The sequence below is a fragment of the Dermacentor variabilis genome, chromosome 4, assembly GCF_050947875.1.
Source record: "Dermacentor variabilis isolate Ectoservices chromosome 4, ASM5094787v1, whole genome shotgun sequence".
Lineage (NCBI taxonomy): Eukaryota > Metazoa > Arthropoda > Arachnida > Ixodida > Ixodidae > Dermacentor > Dermacentor variabilis.
In genome coordinates this window covers 206,057,222-206,076,867 of record NC_134571.1, presented here as the reverse complement: position 1 = coordinate 206,076,867, position 19,646 = coordinate 206,057,222, and the positions used below count along the sequence as shown (strand labels likewise).

The following is a 19,646-nucleotide window of genomic DNA, read 5'->3' as shown; positions in this document are numbered from 1 at the left end:
ACAGGTGCAGTCGTAAACAGCACATTCTCGCCATCGGCCATACCATGCTGAATACGCCGGTTCTCGTCCGATCCCCGAAGCTAAGCAGCATTGGGCTCGGTCAGTACTTGGGAGGGAGACCACCTGGGAACACCGAGTGCTGATGGCACCGTTCTTTTTGCTTTTTTATTGCGTGCTTCTGTGACGTCTTGTTTTTTTTTTTTTTTCATTTGCACAACGTGTGGGTGGTTTCATTTACTGTAACTTACGTTCAACTGGAGCCTGCTGGTAGAGCCAACGCCGAAGTGTAACACCAACAATATTCAGGCCACTACACGATATTGTACGCGGAATGATGACGGTGGTAAGCGGTATACGCAATGATGCAAAATTTAGTCGCACAAGCGTCTAACCGCTTACTTATCACACCCGCATATAGCTCAATGACAACACATCAATAAAGTGGCACCTTGTGGGCTGCAACGCGCGCAAAATGTGGCGCTCGCCCTCTTGTTTTTGTGAGCACTAGCACGCACGCATGCAGCGAACCACAAACGGAGTGATCAACGTACACGACGCCTGCGTGTATTGTTCACGGAAAGACTGCCGCGTACGTGCTGTATGCTGTAGCAATACATTCGGCGACTGCACAACATAGCAGCACGATACAGGTGCAGTCGTAAACAGCACATTCTCGCCATCGGCCATACCATGCTGAATACGCCGGTTCTCGTCCGATCCCCGAAGCTAAGCAGCATTGGGCTCGGTCAGTACTTGGGAGGGAGACCACCTGGGAAAACCGAGTGCTGATGGCACCGTTCTTTTTGCTTTTTTATTGCGTGCTTCTGTGACGTCTTGTTTTTTTTTTTTTCATTTGCACAACGTGTGGGTGGTTTCATTTACTGTAACTTACGTTCAACTGGAGCCTGCTGGTAGAGCCAACGCCGAAGTGTAACACTAACAATATTCAGGCCACTACACGATATTGTACGCGGAACGATGACGGTGGTAAGCGGTATACGCAATGATGCAAAATTTAGTCGCACAAGCGTCTAACCGCTTACTTATCACACCCGCATACAGCTCAATGACAACGCATCAATAAAGTGGCACCTTGTGGGCTGCAACGCGCGCAAAATGTGGCGCTCGCCCTCTTGTTTTTGTGAGCACTAGCACGCACGCATGCAGCGAACCACAAACGGAGTGATCAACGTACACGACGCGTGCGTGTATTGTTCACGGAAAGCCTGCCGCGTACGTGCTGTATGCTGTAGCAATACATTCGGCGACTGCACAACATAGCAGCACGATACAGGTGCAGTCGTAAACAGCACATTCTCGCCATCGGCCATACCATGCTGAATACGCCGGTTCTCGTCCGATCCCCGAAGCTAAGCAGCATTGGGCTCGGTCAGTACTTGGGAGGGAGACCTCCTGGGAACACCGAGTGCTGATGGCACCGTTCTTTTTGCTTTTTTATTGCGTGCTTCTGTGACGTCTTGTTTTTTTTTTCATTTGCACAACGTGTGGGTGGTTTCATTTACTGTAACTTACGTTCAACTGGAGCCTGCTGGTAGAGCCAACGCCGAAGTGTAACACCAACAATATTCAGGCCACTACACGATATTGTACACGGAATGATGACGGTGGTAAGCGGTATACGCAATGATGCAAAATTTAGTCGCACAAGCGTCTAACCGCTTACTTATCACACCCGCATACAGCTCAATGACAACGCATCAATAAAGTGGCACCTTGTGGGCTGCAACGCGCGCAAAATGTGGCGCTCGCCCTCTTGTTTTTGTGAGCACTAGCACGCACACATGCAGCGAACCACAAACGGAGTGATCAACGTACACGACGCGTGCGTGTATTGTTCACGGAAAGACTGCCGCGTAAGTGCTGTATGCTGTAGCAATACATTCGGCGACTGCACAACATAGCAGCACGATACAGGTGCAGTCGTAAACAGCACATTCTCGCCATCGGCCATACCATGCTGAATACGCCGGTTCTCGTCCGATCCCCGAAGCTAAGCAGCATTGGGCTCGGTCAGTACATGGGAGGGAGACCACCTGGGAACACCGAGTGCTGATGGCACCGTTCTTTTTGCTTTTTTATTGCGTGCTTCTGTGACGTCTTGTCTTTTTTTTTTCATTTGCACAACGTGTGGGTGGTTTCATTTACTGTAACTTACGTTCAACAGGAGCCTGCTGGTAGAGCCAACGCCGAAGTGTAACACCAACAATATTCAGGCCACTACACGATATTGTACGCGGAATGATGACGGTGGTAAGCGGTATACGCAATGATGCAAAATTTAGTCGCACAAGCGTCTAACCGCTTACTTATCACACCCGCATATAGCTCAATGACAACACATCAATAAAGTGGCACCTTGTGGGCTGCAACGCGCGCAAAATGTGGCGCTCGCCCTCTTGTTTTTGTGAGCACTAGCACGCACGCATGCAGCGAACCACAAACGGAGTGATCAACGTACACGACGCCTGCGTGTATTGTTCACGGAAAGACTGCCGCGTACGTGCTGTATGCTGTAGCAATACATTCGGCGACTGCACAACATAGCAGCACGATACAGGTGCAGTCGTAAACAGCACATTCTCGCCATCGGCCATACCATGCTGAATACGCCGGTTCTCGTCCGATCCCCGAAGCTAAGCAGCATTGGGCTCGGTCAGTACTTGGGAGGGAGACCACCTGGGAACACCGAGTGCTGATGGCACCGTTCTTTTTGCTTTTTTATTGCGTGCTTCTGTGACGTCTTGTCTTTTTTTTTTTCATTTGCACAACGTGTGGGTGGTTTCATTTACTGTAACTTACGTTCAACTGGAGCCTGCTGGTAGAGCCAACGCCGAAGTGTAACACCAACAATATTCAGGCCACTACACGATATTGTACGCGGAATGATGACGGTGGTAAGCGGTATACGCAATGATGCAAAATTTAGTCGCACAAGCGTCTAACCGCTTACTTATCACACCCGCATATAGCTCAATGACAACACATCAATAAAGTGGCACCTTGTGGGCTGCAACGCGCGCAAAATGTGGCGCTCGCCCTCTTGTTTTTGTGAGCACTAGCACGCACGCATGCAGCGAACCACAAACGGAGTGATCAACGTACACGACGCCTGCGTGTATTGTTCACGGAAAGACTGCCGCGTACGTGCTGTATGCTGTAGCAATACATTCGGCGACTGCACAACATAGCAGCACGATACAGGTGCAGTCGTAAACAGCACATTCTCGCCATCGGCCATACCATGCTGAATACGCCGGTTCTCGTCCGATCCCCGAAGCTAAGCAGCATTGGGCTCGGTCAGTACTTGGGAGGGAGACCACCTGGGAACACCGAGTGCTGATGGCACCGTTCTTTTTGCTTTTTTATTGCGTGCTTCTGTGACGTCTTGTTTTTTTTTCATTTGCACAACGTGTGGGTGGTTTCATTTACTGTAACTTACGTTCAACTGGAGCCTGCTGGTAGAGCCAACGCCGAAGTGTAACACCAACAATATTCAGGCCACTACACGATATTGTACGCGGAACGATGACGGTGGTAAGCGGTATACGCAATGATGCAAAATTTAGTCGCACAAGCGTCTAACCGCTTACTTATCACACCCGCATACAGCTCAATGACAACGCATCAATAAAGTGGCACCTTGTGGGCTGCAACGCGCGCAAAATGTGGCGCTCGCCCTCTTGTTTTTGTGAGCACTAGCACGCACGCATGCAGCGAACCACAAACGGAGTGATCAACGTACACGACGCGTGTGTGTATTGTTCATGGAAAGACTGCCGCGTACGTGCTGTATGCTGTAGCAATACATTCGGCGACTGCACAACATAGCAGCACGATACAGGTGCAGTCGTAAACAGCACATTCTCGCCATCGGCCATACCATGCTGAATACGCCGGTTCTCGTCCGATCCCCGAAGCTAAGCAGCATTGGGCTCGGTCAGTACTTGGGAGGGAGACCACCTGGGAACACCGAGTGCTGATGGCACCGTTCTTTTTGCTTTTTTATTGCGTGCTTCTGTGACGTCTTGTTTTTTTTTTCATTTGCACAACGTGTGGGTGGTTTCATTTACTGTAACTTACGTTCAACTGGAGCCTGCTGGTAGAGCCAACGCCGAAGTGTAACACCAACAATATTCAGGCCACTACACGATATTGTACGCGGAATGATGACGGTGGTAAGCGGTATACGCAATGATGCAAAATTTAGTGGCACAAGCGTCTAACCGCTTACTTATCACACCCGCATACAGCTCAATGACAACGCATTAATAAAGTGGCACCTTGTGGGCTGCAACGCGCGCAAAATGTGGCGCTCGCCCTCTTGTTTTTGTGAGCACTAGCACGCACGCATGCAGCGAACCACAAACGGAGTGATCAACGTACACGACGCGTGCGTGTATTGTTCACGGAAAGACTGCCGCGTACGTGCTGTATGCTGTAGCAATACATTCGGCGACTGCACAACATAGCAGCACGATACAGGTGCAGTCGTAAACAGCACATTCTCGCCATCGGCCATACCATGCTGAATACGCCGGTTCTCGTCCGATCCCCGAAGCTAAGCAGCATTGGGCTCGGTCAGTACTTGGGAGGGAGACCACCTGGGAACACCGAGTGCTGATGGCACCGTTCTTTTTGCTTTTTTATTGCGTGCTTCTCTGACGTCTTGTTTTTTTTTTCATTTGCACAACGTGTGGGTGGTTTCATTTACTGTAACTTACGTTCAACTGGAGCCTGCTGGTAGAGCCAACGCCGAAGTGTAACACCAACAATATTCAGGCCACTACACGATATTGTACGCGGAATGATGACGGTGGTAAGCGGTATACGCAATGATGCAAAATTTAGTCGCACAAGCGTCTAACCGCTTACTTATCACACCCGCATACAGCTCAATGACAACGCATCAATAAAGTGGCACCTTGTGGGCTGCAACGCGCGCAAAATGTGGCGCTCGCCCTCTTGTTTTTGTGAGCACTAGCACGCACACATGCAGCGAACCACAAACGGAGTGATCAACGTACACGACGCGTGCGTGTATTGTTCACGGAAAGACTGCCGCGTACGTTCTGTATGCTGTAGCAACACATTCGGCGACTGCACAACATAGCAGCACGATACAGGTGCAGTCGTAAACAGCACATTCTCGCCATCGGCCATACCATGCTGAATACGCCGGTTCTCGTCCGATCCCCGAAGCTAAGCAGCATTGGGCTCGGTCAGTACTTGGGAGGGAGACCACCTGGGAACACCGAGTGCTGATGGCACCGTTCTTTTTGCTTTTTTATTGCGTGCTTCTGTGACGTCTTGTCTTTTTTTTTTCATTTGCACAACGTGTGGGTGGTTTCATTTACTGTAACTTACGTTCAACTGGAGCCTGCTGGTAGAGCCAACGCCGAAGTGTAACACCAACAATATTCAGGCTACTACACGATATTGTACGCGGAATGATGACGGTGGTAAGCGGTATACGCAATGATGCAAAATTTAGTCGCACAAGCGTCTAACCGCTTACTTATCACACCCGCATATAGCTCAATGACAACGCATCAATAAAGTGGCACCTTGTGGGCTGCAACGCGCGCAAAATGTGGCGCTCGCCCTCTTGTTTTTGTGAGCACTAGCACGCACGCATGCAGCGAACCACAAACGGAGTGATCAACGTACACGACGCGTGCGTGTATTGTTCACGGAAAGACTGCCGCGTACGTGCTGTATGCTGCAGCAATACATTCGGCGACGGCACAACATAGCAGCACGATACAGGTGCAGTCGTAAACAGCACATTCTCGCCATCGGCCATACCATGCTGAATACGCCGGTTCTCGTCCGATCCCCGAAGCTAAGCAGCATTGGGCTCGGTCAGTACTTGGGAGGGAGACCACCTGGGAACACCGAGTGCTGATGGCACCGTTCTTTTTGCTTTTTTATTGCGTGCTTCTGTGACGTCTTGTTTTTTTTTTTTCATTTGCACAACGTGTGGGTGGTTTCATTTACTGTAACTTACGTTCAACTGGAGCCTGCTGGTAGAGCCAACGCCGAAGTGTAACACCAACAATATTCAGGCCACTACACGATATTGTACGCGGAATGATGACGGTGGTAAGCGGTATACGCAATGATGCAAAATTTAGTCGCACAAGCGTCTAACCGCTTACTTATCACACCCGCATACAGCTCAATGACAACGCATCAATAAAGTGGCACCTTGTGGGCTGCAACGCGCGCAAAATGTGGCGCTCGCCCTCTTGTTTTTGTGAGCACTAGCACGCACACATGCAGCGAACCACAAACGGAGTGATCAACGTACACGACGCGTGCGTGTATTGTTCACGGAAAGACTGCCGCGTACGTTCTGTATGCTGTAGCAATACATTCGGCGACTGCACAACATAGCAGCACGATACAGGTGCAGTCGTAAACAGCACATTCTCGCATAATAGAAAATATTGAAAATAAGATGTTTACTTTGGGTGTCTTCCTTGATCTGCGTAAAGCTTTCGATTCAGTTGACCATCATATCCTATTGCTGAAATTAAGCCGCTATGGAATTCGTGGTGTTGTCCTAGACTTATTTAAAAGCTATTTATCGTCAAGATATCAATTTGTTGGCATAGAAAATGCAGAGTCCGAATACTTAAGCGTAATAAAAGGAGTTCCACAGGGATCTATATTAGGTCCCGTGCTTTTCCTTCTATATATCAATGATATTACGGATGTTCAATATACACCGGAAATTACAATGTTTGCTGACGACACTAGCCTGTTCTTCACAGGATCTACTATTCATGAAATAGAAGCTTCAGCAAATCTATACCTCGCTAAACTTTCAGGTTGGCTAACAAAAAATAAACTAAAGCTAAACACACAAAAAACTAAATTTGTTATGTTCAGGCCTATTAACAAGCACATCCGCGACAATGTAATAATTTATTATAATGACCAACGCATCAAACAAGTAAACACACAGAAATTCCTAGGAGTCTGGTTCCATGAACACCTATCATGGACACCACACGTGCAACATCTCTTAACTGATCTGGCTCGCTCTGTAGGATGTCTCAGTAAAATTGCTTCCCTTCTACCTTCGTGGTTAACTAAATCACTCTACTATACGTTATTTTACTCGAAACTACTATACGGTATGTTGGTGTGGGGAACAACAACTAAAACAAATTATGATAGGTTAATAATCCTGCAGAAGCGCGTGCTTCGTATTCTGGAAAAATATAAAGGTCATGCCAAGGACATGGCCACTGAACCACTTTTTCTCAAACATGAAATCCTATCTGCAAAAAAAGTATATAATCTAAAATTGATGCAACACATACATAAACACAAATTACAGGATGCCTTCCCAAGAACTGTATCCACGAAATATGGGTTCAGAAGCTCTAGCCGAAAAACTAAAAAAGTACGCACGAACTATGGCAAACAGACCATTGAATATAAAGCAGTGCAATTATTAAACCTCCATGAATCGAATATTGACCTTACATTACAAGCCAAGAAGCTCAAGCGCAATTATAGATCATTCCTCCTGACTACTAACCTCATAGTCGATCCATAAGTGTAGTCAAATTATGTTTTGTATATTCTGAGATGAATTTAATTGAACAAAATTGTTAGATTCCATTTCAATGTATCTTTTGTAAATGTATAAAGTATTGTAGAGCGTGTTGCATATACATGTATAAACAAATACGTATGTGATCCGATGTAGAGATGCAGACGCATTGTACTTAATGAATCGTATATTGAGTCGTGTCAACTGTTGTAGACTGTCTTGTTCATCAGGGGGCCAAGACCTCGTCAGGCTTTCTCGCCTTTAGTCTTTGCCTCCCGCAGGGAAATTTTGTATTCTTCCTGCAAAATAAACATGTTTGATTTGATTTGATTTGATTTGTATGCTGTAGCAACACATTCGGCGACTGCACAAGATAGCAGCACGATACAGGTGCAGTCGTAAACAGCACATTCTCGCCATCGGCCATACCATGCTGAATACGCCGGTTCTCGTCCGATCCCCGAAGCTAAGCAGCATTGGGCTCGGTCAGTACTTGGGAGGGAGACCACCTGGGAACACCGAGTGCTGATGGCACCGTTCTTTTTGCTTTTTTATTGCGTGCTTCTGTGACGTCTTGTTTTTTTTTTTTCATTTGCACAACGTGTGGGTGGTTTCATTTACTGTAACTTACGTTCAACTGGAGCCTGCTGGTAGAGCCAACGCCGAAGTGTAACACCAACAATATTCAGGCCACTACACGATATTGTACGCGGAACGATGACGGTGGTAAGCGGTATACGCAATGATGCAAAATTTAGTCGCACAAGCGTCTAACCGCTTACTTATCACACCCGCATACAGCTCAATGACAACGCATCAATAAAGTGGCACCTTGTGGGCTGCAACGCGCGCAAAATGTGGCGCTCGCCCTCTTGTTTTTGTGAGCACTAGCACGCACGCATGCAGCGAACCACAAACGGAGTGATCAACGTACACGACGCGTGCGTGTATTGTTCATGGAAAGACTGCCGCGTACGTGCTGTATGCTGTAGCAATACATTCGGCGACTGCACAACATAGCAGCACGATACAGCTGCAGTCGTAAACAGCACATTCTCGCCATCGGCCATACCATGCTGAATACGCCGGTTCTCGTCCGATCCCCGAAGCTAAGCAGCATTGGGCTCGGTCAGTACTTGGGAGGGAGACCACCTGGGAACACCGAGTGCTGATGGCACCGTTCTTTTTGCTTTTTTATTGCGTGCTTCTGTGACGTCTTGTTTTTTTTTTTTTTCATTTGCACAACGTGTGGGTGGTTTCATTTACTGTAACTTACGTTCAACTGGAGCCTGCTGGTAGAGCCAACGCCGAAGTGTAACACCAACAATATTCAGGCCACTACACGATATTGTACGCGGAATGATGACGGTGGTAAGCGGTATACGCAATGATGCAAAATTTAGTCGCACAAGCGTCTAACCGCTTATTTATCACACCCGCATACAGCTCAATGACAACGCATTAATAAAGTGGCACCTTGTGGGCTGCAACGCGCGCAAAATGTGGCGCTCGCCCTCTTGTTTTTGTGAGCACTAGCACGCACGCATGCAGCGAACCACAAATGGAGTGATCAACGTACACGACGCGTGCGTGTATTGTTCACGGAAAGACTGCCGCGTACGTGCTGTATGCTGTAGCAATACATTCGGCGACTGCACAACATAGCAGCACGATACAGGTGCAGTCGTAAACAGCACATTCTCGCCATCGGCCATACCATGCTGAATACGCCGGTTCTCGTCCGATCCCCGAAGCTAAGCAGCATTGGGCTCGGTCAGTACTTGGGAGGGAGACCACCTGGGAACACCGAGTGCTGATGGCACCGTTCTTTTTGCTTTTTTATTGCGTGCTTCTGTGACGTCTTGTTTTTTTTTTCATTTGCACAACGTGTGGGTGGTTTCATTTACTGTAACTTACGTTCAACTGGAGCCTGCTGGTAGAGCCAACGCCGAAGTGTAACACCAACAATATTCAGGCCACTACACGATATTGTACGCGGAATGATGACGGTGGTAAGCGGTATACGCAATGATGCAAAATTTAGTCGCAGAAGCGTCTAACCGCTTACTTATCACACCCGCATACAGCTCAATGACAACGCATCAATAAAGTGGCACCTTGTGGGCTGCAACGCGCGCAAAATGCGGCGCTCGCCCTCTTGTTTTTGTGAGCACTAGCACGCACACATGCAGCGAACCACAAACGGAGTGATCAACGTACACGACGCGTGCGTGTATTGTTCACGGAAAGACTGCCGCCTACGTGCTGTATGCTGTAGCAATACATTCGGCGACTGCACAACATAGCAGCACGATACAGGTGCAGTCGTAAACAGCACATTCTCGCCATCGGCCATACCATGCTGAATACGCCGGTTCTCGTCCGATCCCCGAAGCTAAGCAGCATTGGGCTCGGTCAGTACTTGGGAGGGAGACCACCTGGGAACACCGAGTGCTGATGGCACCGTTCTTTTTGCTTTTTTATTGCGTGCTTCTGTGACGTCTTGTTTTTTTTTTTCATTTGCACAACGTGTGGGTGGTTTCATTTACTGTAACTTACGTTCAACTGGAGCCTGCTGGTAGAGCCAACGCCGAAGTGTAACACCAACAATATTCAGGCCACTACACGATATTGTACGCGGAATGATGACGGTGGTAAGCGGTATACGCAATGATGCAAAATTTAGTCGCACAGGCGTCTAACCGCTTACTTATCACACCCGCATACAGCTCAATGACAATGCATCAATAAAGTGGTACCTTGTGGGCTGCAACGCGCGCAAAATGTGGCGCTCGCCCTCTTGTTTTTGTGAGCACTAGCACGCACGCATGCAGCGAACCACAAACGGAGTGATCAACGTACACGACGCATGCGTGTATTGTTCACGGAAAGACTGCCGCGTACGTGCTGTATGCTGTAGCAATACATTCGGCGACTGCACAACATAGCAGCACGATACAGGTGCAGTCGTAAACAGCACATTCTCGCCATCGGCCATACCATGCTGAATACGCCGGTTCTCGTCCGATCCCCGAAGCTAAGCAGCATTGGGCTCGGTCAGTACTTGGGAGGGAGACCACCTGGGAACACCGAGTGCTGATGGCACCGTTCTTTTTGCTTTTTTATTGCGTGCTTCTGTGACGTCTTGTTTTTTTTTTTCATTTGCACAACGTGTGGGTGGTTTCATTTACTGTAACTTACGTTCAACTGGAGCCTGCTGGTAGAGCCAACGCCGAAGTGTAACACCAACAATATTCAGGCCACTACACGATATTGTACGCGGAATGATGACGGTGGTAAGCGGTATACGCAATGATGCAAAATTTAGTCGCACAAGCGTCTAACCGCTTACTTATCACACCCGCATACAGCTCAATGACAACGCATCAATAAAGTGGCACCTTGTGGGCTGCAACGCGCGCAAAATGTGGCGCTCGCCCTCTTGTTTTTGTGAGCACTAGCACGCACGCATGCAGCGAACCACAAACAGAGTGATCAACGTACACGACGCGTGCGTGTATTGTTCACGGAAAGACTGCCGCGTACGTGCTGTATGCTGTAGCAATACATTCGGCGGCTGCACAACATAGCAGCACGATACAGGTGCAGTCGTAAACAGCACATTCTCGCCATCGGCCATACCATGCTGAATACGCCGGTTCTTGTCCGATCCCCGAAGCTAAGCAGCATTGGGCTCGGTCAGTACTTGGGAGGGAGACCACCTGGGAACACCGAGTGCTGATGGCACCGTTCTTTTTGCTTTTTTATTGCGTGCTTCTGTGACGTCTTGCTTTTTTTTTTTTCATTTGCACAACGTGTGGGTGGTTTCATTTACTGTAACTTACGTTCAACTGGAGCCTGCTGGTAGAGCCAACGCCGAAGTGTAACACCAACAATATTCAGGCCACTACACGATATTGTACGCGGAATGATGACGGTGGTAAGCGGTATACGCAATGATGCAAAATTTAGTCGCACAAGCGTCTAACCGCTTACTTATCACACCCGCATACAGCTCAATGACAACGCATTAATAAAGTGGCACCTTGTGGGCTGCAACGCGCGCAAAATGTGGCGCTCGCCCTCTTGTTTTTGTGAGCACTAGCACGCACGCATGCAGCGAACCACAAACGGAGTGATCAACGTACACGACGCGTGCGTGTATTGTTCACGGAAATACTGCCGCGTACGTGCTGTATGCTGTAGCAATACATTCGGCGACTGCACAACATAGCAGCACGATACAGGTGCAGTCGTAAACAGCACGTTCTCGCCATCGGCCATACCATGCTGAATACGCCGGTTCTCTTCCGATCCCCGAAGCTAAGCAGCATTGGGCTCGGTCAGTACTTGGGAGGGAGACCACCTGCGAACACCGAGTGCTGATGGCACCGTTCTTTTTGCTTTTTTATTGCGTGCTTCTGTGACGTCTTGTTTTTTTTTTCATTTGCACAACGTGTGGGTGGTTTCATTTACTGTAACTTACGTTCAACTGGAGCCTGCTGGTAGAGCCAACGCCGAAGTGTAACACCAACAATATTCAGGCCACTACACGATATTGTACGCGAAATGATGACGGTGGTAAGCGGTATACGCAATGATGCAAAATTTAGTCGCACAAGCGTCTAACCGCTTACTTATCACACCCGCATACAGCTCAATGACAACGCATCAATAAAGTGGCACCTTGTGGGCTGCAACGCGCGCAAAATGTGGCGCTCGCCCTCTTGTTTTTGTGAGCACTAGCACGCACGCATGCAGCGAACCACAAACAGAGTGATCAACGTACACGACGCGTGCGTGTATTGTTCACGGAAAGACTGCCGCGTACGTGCTGTATGCTGTAGCAATACATTCGGCGACTGCACAACATAGCAGCACGATACAGGTGCAGTCGTAAACAGCACATTCTCGCCATCGGCCATACCATGCTGAATACGCCGGTTCTCGTCCGATCCCCGAAGCTAAGCAGCATTGGGCTCGGTCAGTACTTGGGAGGGAGACCACCTGGGAACACCGAGTGCTGATGGCACCGTTCTTTTTGCTTTTTTATTGCGTGCTTCTGTGACGTCTTGTTTTTTTTTTCATTTGCACAACGTGTGGGTGGTTTCATTTACTGTAACTTACGTTCAACTGGAGCCTGCTGGTAGAGCCAACGCCGAAGTGTAACACCAACAATATTCAGGCCACTACACGATATTGTACGCGGAATGATGACGGTGGTAAGCGGTATACGCAATGATGCAAAATTTAGTCGCAGAAGCGTCTAACCGCTTACTTATCACACCCGCATACAGCTCAATGACAACGCATCAATAAAGTGGCACCTTGTGGGCTGCAACGCGCGCAAAATGCGGCGCTCGCCCTCTTGTTTTTGTGAGCACTAGCACGCACACATGCAGCGAACCACAAACGGAGTGATCAACGTACACGACGCGTGCGTGTATTGTTCACGGAAAGACTGCCGCCTACGTGCTGTATGCTGTAGCAATACATTCGGCGACTGCACAACATAGCAGCACGATACAGGTGCAGTCGTAAACAGCACATTCTCGCCATCGGCCATACCATGCTGAATACGCCGGTTCTCGTCCGATCCCCGAAGCTAAGCAGCATTGGGCTCGGTCAGTACTTGGGAGGGAGACCACCTGGGAACACCGAGTGCTGATGGCACCGTTCTTTTTGCTTTTTTATTGCGTGCTTCTGTGACGTCTTGTTTTTTTTTTTTCATTTGCACAACGTGTGGGTGGTTTCATTTACTGTAACTTACGTTCAACTGGAGCCTGCTGGTAGAGCCAACGCCGAAGTGTAACACCAACAATATTCAGGCCACTACACGATATTGTACGCGGAATGATGACGGTGGTAAGCGGTATACGCAATGATGCAAAATTTAGTCGCACAGGCGTCTAACCGCTTACTTATCACACCCGCATACAGCTCAATGACAATGCATCAATAAAGTGGTACCTTGTGGGCTGCAACGCGCGCAAAATGTGGCGCTCGCCCTCTTGTTTTTGTGAGCACTAGCACGCACGCATGCAGCGAACCACAAACGGAGTGATCAACGTACACGACGCATGCGTGTATTGTTCACGGAAAGACTGCCGCGTACGTGCTGTATGCTGTAGCAATACATTCGGCGACTGCACAACATAGCAGCACGATACAGGTGCAGTCGTAAACAGCACATTCTCGCCATCGGCCATACCATGCTGAATACGCCGGTTCTCGTCCGATCCCCGAAGCTAAGCAGCATTGGGCTCGGTCAGTACTTGGGAGGGAGACCACCTGGGAACACCGAGTGCTGATGGCACCGTTCTTTTTGCTTTTTTATTGCGTGCTTCTGTGACGTCTTGTTTTTTTTTTTCATTTGCACAACGTGTGGGTGGTTTCATTTACTGTAACTTACGTTCAACTGGAGCCTGCTGGTAGAGCCAACGCCGAAGTGTAACACCAACAATATTCAGGCCACTACACGATATTGTACGCGGAATGATGACGGTGGTAAGCGGTATACGCAATGATGCAAAATTTAGTCGCACAAGCGTCTAACCGCTTACTTATCACACCCGCATACAGCTCAATGACAACGCATCAATAAAGTGGGACCTTGTGGGCTGCAACGCGCGCAAAATGTGGCGCTCGCCCTCTTGTTTTTGTGAGCACTAGCACGCACGCATGCAGCGAACCACAAACAGAGTGATCAACGTACACGACGCGTGCGTGTATTGTTCACGGAAAGACTGCCGCGTACGTGCTGTATGCTGTAGCAATACATTCGGCGGCTGCACAACATAGCAGCACGATACAGGTGCAGTCGTAAACAGCACATTCTCGCCATCGGCCATACCATGCTGAATACGCCGGTTCTTGTCCGATCCCCGAAGCTAAGCAGCATTGGGCTCGGTCAGTACTTGGGAGGGAGACCACCTGGGAACACCGAGTGCTGATGGCACCGTTCTTTTTGCTTTTTTATTGCGTGCTTCTGTGACGTCTTGTTTTTTTTTTTTCATTTGCACAACGTGTGGGTGGTTTCATTTACTGTAACTTACGTTCAACTGGAGCCTGCTGGTAGAGCCAACGCCGAAGTGTAACACCAACAATATTCAGGCCACTACACGATATTGTACGCGGAATGATGACGGTGGTAAGCGGTATACGCAATGATGCAAAATTTAGTCGCACAAGCGTCTAACCGCTTACTTATCACACCCGCATACAGCTCAATGACAACGCATTAATAAAGTGGCACCTTGTGGGCTGCAACGCGCGCAAAATGTGGCGCTCGCCCTCTTGTTTTTGTGAGCACTAGCACGCACGCATGCAGCGAACCACAAACGGAGTGATCAACGTACACGACGCGTGCGTGTATTGTTCACGGAAATACTGCCGCGTACGTGCTGTATGCTGTAGCAATACATTCGGCGACTGCACAACATAGCAGCACGATACAGGTGCAGTCGTAAACAGCACGTTCTCGCCATCGGCCATACCATGCTGAATACGCCGGTTCTCTTCCGATCCCCGAAGCTAAGCAGCATTGGGCTCGGTCAGTACTTGGGAGGGAGACCACCTGCGAACACCGAGTGCTGATGGCACCGTTCTTTTTGCTTTTTTATTGCGTGCTTCTGTGACGTCTTGTTTTTTTTTCATTTGCACAACGTGTGGGTGGTTTCATTTACTGTAACTTACGTTCAACTGGAGCCTGCTGGTAGAGCCAACGCCGAAGTGTAACACCAACAATATTCAGGCCACTACACGATATTGTACGCGAAATGATGACGGTGGTAAGCGGTATACGCAATGATGCAAAATTTAGTCGCACAAGCGTCTAACCGCTTACTTATCACACCCGCATACAGCTCAATGACAACGCATCAATAAAGTGGCACCTTGTGGGCTGCAACGCGCGCAAAATGTGGCGCTCGCCCTCTTGTTTTTGTGAGCACTAGCACGCACGCATGCAGCGAACCACAAACAGAGTGATCAACGTACACGACGCGTGCGTGTATTGTTCACGGAAAGACTGCCGCGTACGTGCTGTATGCTGTAGCAATACATTCGGCGACTGCACAACATAGCAGCACGATACAGGTGCAGTCGAAAACAGCACATTCTCGCCATCGGCCATACCATGCTGAATACGCCGGTTCTCGTCCGATCCCCGAAGCTAAGCAGCATTGGGCTCGGTCAGTACTTGGGAGGGAGACCACCTGGGAACACCGAGTGCTGATGGCACCGTTCTTTTTGCTTTTTTATTGCGTGCTTCTGTGACGTCTTGTTTTTTTTTTTTCATATGCACAACGTGTGGGTGGTTTCATTTACTGTAACTTACGTTCAACTGGAGCCTGCTGGTAGAGCCAACGCCGAAGTGTAACACCAACAATATTCACGCCACTACACGATATTGTACGCGGAATGATGACGGTATTAAGCGGTATACGCAATGATGCAAAATTTAGTCGCACAAGCGTCTAACCGCTTACTTATCACACCCGCATACAGCTCAATGACAACGCATTAATAAAGTGGCACCTTGTGGGCTGCAACGCGCGCAAAATGTGGCGCTCGCCCTCTTGTTTTTGTGAGCACTAGCACGCACGCATGCAGCGAACCACAAACGGAGTGATCAACGTACACGACGCGTGCGTGTATTGTTCACGGAAATACTGCCGCGTACGTGCTGTATGCTGTAGCAATACATTCGGCGACTGCACAACATAGCAGCACGATACAGGTGCAGTCGTAAACAGCACGTTCTCGCCATCGGCCATACCATGCTGAATACGCCGGTTCTCTTCCGATCCCCGAAGCTAAGCAGCATTGGGCTCGGTCAGTACTTGGGAGGGAGACCACCTGGGAACACCGAGTGCTGATGGCACCGTTCTTTTTGCTTTTTTATTGCGTGCTTCTGTGACGTCTTGTTTTTTTTTTTTCATTTGCACAACGTGTGGGTGGTTTCATTTACTGTAACTTACGTTCAACTGGAGCCTGCTGGTAGAGCCAACGCCGAAGTGTAACACCAACAATATTCAGGCCACTACACGATATTGTACGCGGAATGATGACGGTGGTAAGCGGTATACGCAATGATGCAAAATTTAGTCGCACAAGCGTCTAACCGCTTACTTATCACACCCGCATACAGCTCGATGACAACGCATCAATAAAGTGGCACCTTGTAGGCTGCAACGCGCGCAAAATGTGGCGCTCGCCCTCTTGTTTTTGTGAGCACTAGCACGCACACATGCAGCGAACCACAAACGGAGTGATCAACGTACACGACGCGTGCGTGTATTGTTCACGGAAAGACTGCCGCGTACGTGCTGTATGCTGTAGCAATACATTCGGCGACTGCACAACATAGCAGCACGATACAGGTGCAGTCGTAAACAGCACATTCTCGCCATCGGCCATGCCATGCTGAATACGCCGGTTCTCGTCCGATCCCCGAAGCTAAGCAGCATTGGGCTCGGTCAGTGCTTGGGAGGGAGACCACCTGGGAACACCGAGTGCTGATGGCACCGTTCTTTTTGCTTTTTTATTGCGTGCTTCTGTGACGTCTTGTTTTTTTTTTTTCATTTGCACAACGTGTGGGTGGTTTCATTTACTGTAACTTACGTTCAACTGGAGCCTGCTGGTAGAGCCAACGCCGAAGTGTAACACCAACAATATTCAGGCCACTACACGATATTGTACGCGGAATGATGGCGGTGGTAAGCGGTATACGCAATGATGCAAAATTTAGTCGCACAAGCGTCTAACCGCTTACTTATCACACCCGCATACAGCTCAATGACAACGCATCAATAAAGTGGCACCTTGTGGGCTGCAACGCGCGCAAAATGTGGCGCTCGCCCTCTTGTTTTTGTGAGCACTAGCACGCACGCATGCAGCGAACCACAAACGGAGTGATCAACGTACACGACGCGTGCGTGTATTGTTCACGGAAAGACTGCCGCGTACGTGCTGTATGCTGTAGCAATACATTCGGCGACTGCACAACATAGCAGCACGATACAGGTGCAGTCGTAAACAGCACATTCTCGCCATCGGCGATACCATGCTGAATACGCCGGTTCTCGTCCGATCCCCGAAGCTAAGCAGCATTGGGCTCGGTCAGTACTTGGGAGGGAGACCACCTGGGAACACCGAGTGCTGATGGCACCGTTCTTTTTGCTTTTTTATTGCGTGCTTCTGTGACGTCTTGTTTTCTTTTTTTTTTCATTTGCACAACGTGTGGGTGGTTTCATTTACTGTAACTTACGTTCAACTGGAGCCTGCTGGTAGAGCCAACGCCGAAGTGTAACACCAACAATATTCAGGCCACTACACGATATTGTACGCGGAATGATGACGGTGGTAAGCGGTATACGCAATGATGCAAAATTTAGTCGCACAAGCGTCTAACCGCTTACTTATCACACCCGCATACAGCTCAATGACAACGCATCAATAAAGTGGCACCTTGTGGGCTGCAACGCGCGCAAAATGTGGCGCTCGCCCTCTTGTTTTTGTGAGCACTAGCACGCACACATGCAGCGAACCACAAACGGAGTGATCAACGTACACGACGCGTGCGTGTATTGTTCACGGAAAGACTGCCGCGTACGTGCTGTATGCTGTAGCAATACATTCGGCGACTGCACAACATAGCAGCACGATACAGGTGCAGTCGTAAACAGCACATTCTCGCCATCGGCCATACCATGCTGAATACGCCGGTTCTCGTCCGATCCCCGAAGCTAAGCAGCATTGGGCTCGGTCAGTACTTGGGAGGGAGACCACCTGGGAACACCGAGTGCTGATGGCACCGTTCTTTTTGCTTTTTTATTGCGTGCTTCTGTGACGTCTTGTTTTTCTTTTTTTAATTTGCACAACGTGTGGGTGGTTTCATTTACTGTAACTTACGTTCAACTGGAGCCTGCTGGTAGAGCCAACGCCGAAGTGTAACACCAACAATATTCAGGCCACTACACGATATTGTACGCGGAATGATGGCGGTGGTAAGCGGTATACGCAATGATGCAAAATTTAGTCGCACAAGCGTCTAACCGCTTACTTATCACACCCGCATACAGCTCAATGACAACGCATCAATAAAGTGGCACCTTGTGGGCTGCAACGCGCGCAAAATGTGGCGCTCGCCCTCTTGTTTTTGTGAGCACTAGCACGCACGCATGCAGCGAACCACAAACGGAGTGATCAACGTACACGACGCGTGCGTGTATTGTTCACGGAAAGACTGCCGCGTACGTGCTGTATGCTGTAGCAATACATTCGGCGACTGCACAACATAGCAGCACGATACAGGTGCAGTCGTAAACAGCACATTCTCGCCATCGGCCATACCATACTGAATACGCCGGTTCTCGTCCGATCCCCGAAGCTAAGCAGCATTGGGCTCGGTCAGTACTTGGGAGGGAGACCACCTGGGAACACCGAGTGCTGATGGCACCGTTCTTTTTGCTTTTTTATTGCGTGCTTCTTTGACGTCTTGTTTTTTTTTTTCATTTGCACAACGTGTGGGTGGTTTCATTTACTGTAACTGACGTTCAACTGGAGCCTGTTGGTAGAGCCAACGCCGAAGTGTAACACCAACAATATTCAGGCCACTACACGATATTGTACGCGGAATGATGACGGTGGTAAGCGGTATACGCAATGATGCAAAATTTAGTCGCACAAGCGTCCAACCGCTTACTTATCACACCCGCATACAGCTCGCAAAATGTGGCGCTCGCCCTCTTGTTTTTGTGAGCACTAGCACGCACGCATGCAGCGAACCACAAACGGAGTGATCAACGTACACGACGCGTGCGTGTATTGTTCACGGAAAGACTGCCGCGTACGTGCTGTATGCTGTAGCAATACATTCGGCGACTGCACAACATAGCAGCACGATACAGGTGCAGTCGTAAACAGCACATTCTCGCCATCGGCCATACCATGCTGAATACGCCTGTTCTCGTCCGATCCCCGAAGCTAAGCAGCATTGGGCTCGGTCAGTACTTGGGAGGGAGACCACCTGGGAACACCGAGTGCTGATGGCACC

The 19,646-nt window shown here is 49.1% G+C and overlaps 22 non-coding genes and 7 pseudogenes across 22 annotated transcripts; all 29 read left to right on the top strand.

Moving 5' to 3' along the window:
* The first annotated feature begins 29 nt into the window (after positions 1-29).
* Positions 30-148, top strand: LOC142581084 (5S ribosomal RNA). The gene has a single exon (XR_012828224.1). It is a non-coding gene; the product is annotated as a 5S ribosomal RNA (ribosomal RNA).
* Positions 149-675: 527 nt separating this feature from the next.
* On the top strand, positions 676-794 carry LOC142580724 (5S ribosomal RNA). The gene has a single exon (XR_012827867.1). It is a non-coding gene; the product is annotated as a 5S ribosomal RNA (ribosomal RNA).
* Positions 795-1,319: 525 nt separating this feature from the next.
* Positions 1,320-1,438, top strand: LOC142580677 (5S ribosomal RNA). The gene has a single exon (XR_012827822.1). It is a non-coding gene; the product is annotated as a 5S ribosomal RNA (ribosomal RNA).
* Positions 1,439-1,960: 522 nt separating this feature from the next.
* Positions 1,961-2,079, top strand: LOC142580342 (5S ribosomal RNA; annotated as a pseudogene).
* Positions 2,080-2,603: 524 nt separating this feature from the next.
* Positions 2,604-2,722, top strand: LOC142581083 (5S ribosomal RNA). Its single transcript, XR_012828223.1, has one exon. It is a non-coding gene; the product is annotated as a 5S ribosomal RNA (ribosomal RNA).
* Positions 2,723-3,247: 525 nt separating this feature from the next.
* Positions 3,248-3,366, top strand: LOC142581082 (5S ribosomal RNA). Its single transcript, XR_012828222.1, has one exon. It is a non-coding gene; the product is annotated as a 5S ribosomal RNA (ribosomal RNA).
* A 521-nt stretch (positions 3,367-3,887) lies between these two features.
* Positions 3,888-4,006, top strand: LOC142581080 (5S ribosomal RNA). Its single transcript, XR_012828220.1, has one exon. It is a non-coding gene; the product is annotated as a 5S ribosomal RNA (ribosomal RNA).
* Positions 4,007-4,528: 522 nt separating this feature from the next.
* On the top strand, positions 4,529-4,647 carry LOC142581079 (5S ribosomal RNA). Its single transcript, XR_012828219.1, has one exon. It is a non-coding gene; the product is annotated as a 5S ribosomal RNA (ribosomal RNA).
* A 522-nt stretch (positions 4,648-5,169) lies between these two features.
* Positions 5,170-5,288, top strand: LOC142581078 (5S ribosomal RNA). Its single transcript, XR_012828218.1, has one exon. It is a non-coding gene; the product is annotated as a 5S ribosomal RNA (ribosomal RNA).
* Positions 5,289-5,812: 524 nt separating this feature from the next.
* Positions 5,813-5,931, top strand: LOC142581077 (5S ribosomal RNA). Its single transcript, XR_012828217.1, has one exon. It is a non-coding gene; the product is annotated as a 5S ribosomal RNA (ribosomal RNA).
* A 2,072-nt stretch (positions 5,932-8,003) lies between these two features.
* Positions 8,004-8,122, top strand: LOC142581076 (5S ribosomal RNA). The gene has a single exon (XR_012828216.1). It is a non-coding gene; the product is annotated as a 5S ribosomal RNA (ribosomal RNA).
* Positions 8,123-8,646: 524 nt separating this feature from the next.
* LOC142581075 (5S ribosomal RNA) lies at positions 8,647-8,765 on the top strand. Its single transcript, XR_012828215.1, has one exon. It is a non-coding gene; the product is annotated as a 5S ribosomal RNA (ribosomal RNA).
* Positions 8,766-9,291: 526 nt separating this feature from the next.
* On the top strand, positions 9,292-9,410 carry LOC142581074 (5S ribosomal RNA). Its single transcript, XR_012828214.1, has one exon. It is a non-coding gene; the product is annotated as a 5S ribosomal RNA (ribosomal RNA).
* Positions 9,411-9,932: 522 nt separating this feature from the next.
* Positions 9,933-10,051, top strand: LOC142581073 (5S ribosomal RNA). The gene has a single exon (XR_012828213.1). It is a non-coding gene; the product is annotated as a 5S ribosomal RNA (ribosomal RNA).
* Positions 10,052-10,574: 523 nt separating this feature from the next.
* Positions 10,575-10,693, top strand: LOC142581072 (5S ribosomal RNA). The gene has a single exon (XR_012828212.1). It is a non-coding gene; the product is annotated as a 5S ribosomal RNA (ribosomal RNA).
* Positions 10,694-11,216: 523 nt separating this feature from the next.
* LOC142580351 (5S ribosomal RNA) lies at positions 11,217-11,335 on the top strand (annotated as a pseudogene).
* A 525-nt stretch (positions 11,336-11,860) lies between these two features.
* On the top strand, positions 11,861-11,979 carry LOC142580355 (5S ribosomal RNA; annotated as a pseudogene).
* Positions 11,980-12,501: 522 nt separating this feature from the next.
* On the top strand, positions 12,502-12,620 carry LOC142581071 (5S ribosomal RNA). Its single transcript, XR_012828211.1, has one exon. It is a non-coding gene; the product is annotated as a 5S ribosomal RNA (ribosomal RNA).
* Positions 12,621-13,142: 522 nt separating this feature from the next.
* On the top strand, positions 13,143-13,261 carry LOC142581068 (5S ribosomal RNA). The gene has a single exon (XR_012828209.1). It is a non-coding gene; the product is annotated as a 5S ribosomal RNA (ribosomal RNA).
* A 524-nt stretch (positions 13,262-13,785) lies between these two features.
* Positions 13,786-13,904, top strand: LOC142581067 (5S ribosomal RNA). The gene has a single exon (XR_012828208.1). It is a non-coding gene; the product is annotated as a 5S ribosomal RNA (ribosomal RNA).
* Positions 13,905-14,427: 523 nt separating this feature from the next.
* On the top strand, positions 14,428-14,546 carry LOC142580350 (5S ribosomal RNA; annotated as a pseudogene).
* A 524-nt stretch (positions 14,547-15,070) lies between these two features.
* Positions 15,071-15,189, top strand: LOC142580354 (5S ribosomal RNA; annotated as a pseudogene).
* Positions 15,190-15,710: 521 nt separating this feature from the next.
* On the top strand, positions 15,711-15,829 carry LOC142581066 (5S ribosomal RNA). The gene has a single exon (XR_012828207.1). It is a non-coding gene; the product is annotated as a 5S ribosomal RNA (ribosomal RNA).
* A 524-nt stretch (positions 15,830-16,353) lies between these two features.
* Positions 16,354-16,472, top strand: LOC142580262 (5S ribosomal RNA). Its single transcript, XR_012827689.1, has one exon. It is a non-coding gene; the product is annotated as a 5S ribosomal RNA (ribosomal RNA).
* Positions 16,473-16,996: 524 nt separating this feature from the next.
* Positions 16,997-17,115, top strand: LOC142580425 (5S ribosomal RNA; annotated as a pseudogene).
* Positions 17,116-17,639: 524 nt separating this feature from the next.
* LOC142580277 (5S ribosomal RNA) lies at positions 17,640-17,758 on the top strand. Its single transcript, XR_012827703.1, has one exon. It is a non-coding gene; the product is annotated as a 5S ribosomal RNA (ribosomal RNA).
* A 527-nt stretch (positions 17,759-18,285) lies between these two features.
* Positions 18,286-18,404, top strand: LOC142581065 (5S ribosomal RNA). The gene has a single exon (XR_012828206.1). It is a non-coding gene; the product is annotated as a 5S ribosomal RNA (ribosomal RNA).
* Positions 18,405-18,929: 525 nt separating this feature from the next.
* On the top strand, positions 18,930-19,048 carry LOC142580336 (5S ribosomal RNA). Its single transcript, XR_012827761.1, has one exon. It is a non-coding gene; the product is annotated as a 5S ribosomal RNA (ribosomal RNA).
* A 477-nt stretch (positions 19,049-19,525) lies between these two features.
* LOC142580381 (5S ribosomal RNA) lies at positions 19,526-19,644 on the top strand (annotated as a pseudogene).
* Positions 19,645-19,646: the final 2 nt, after the last annotated feature.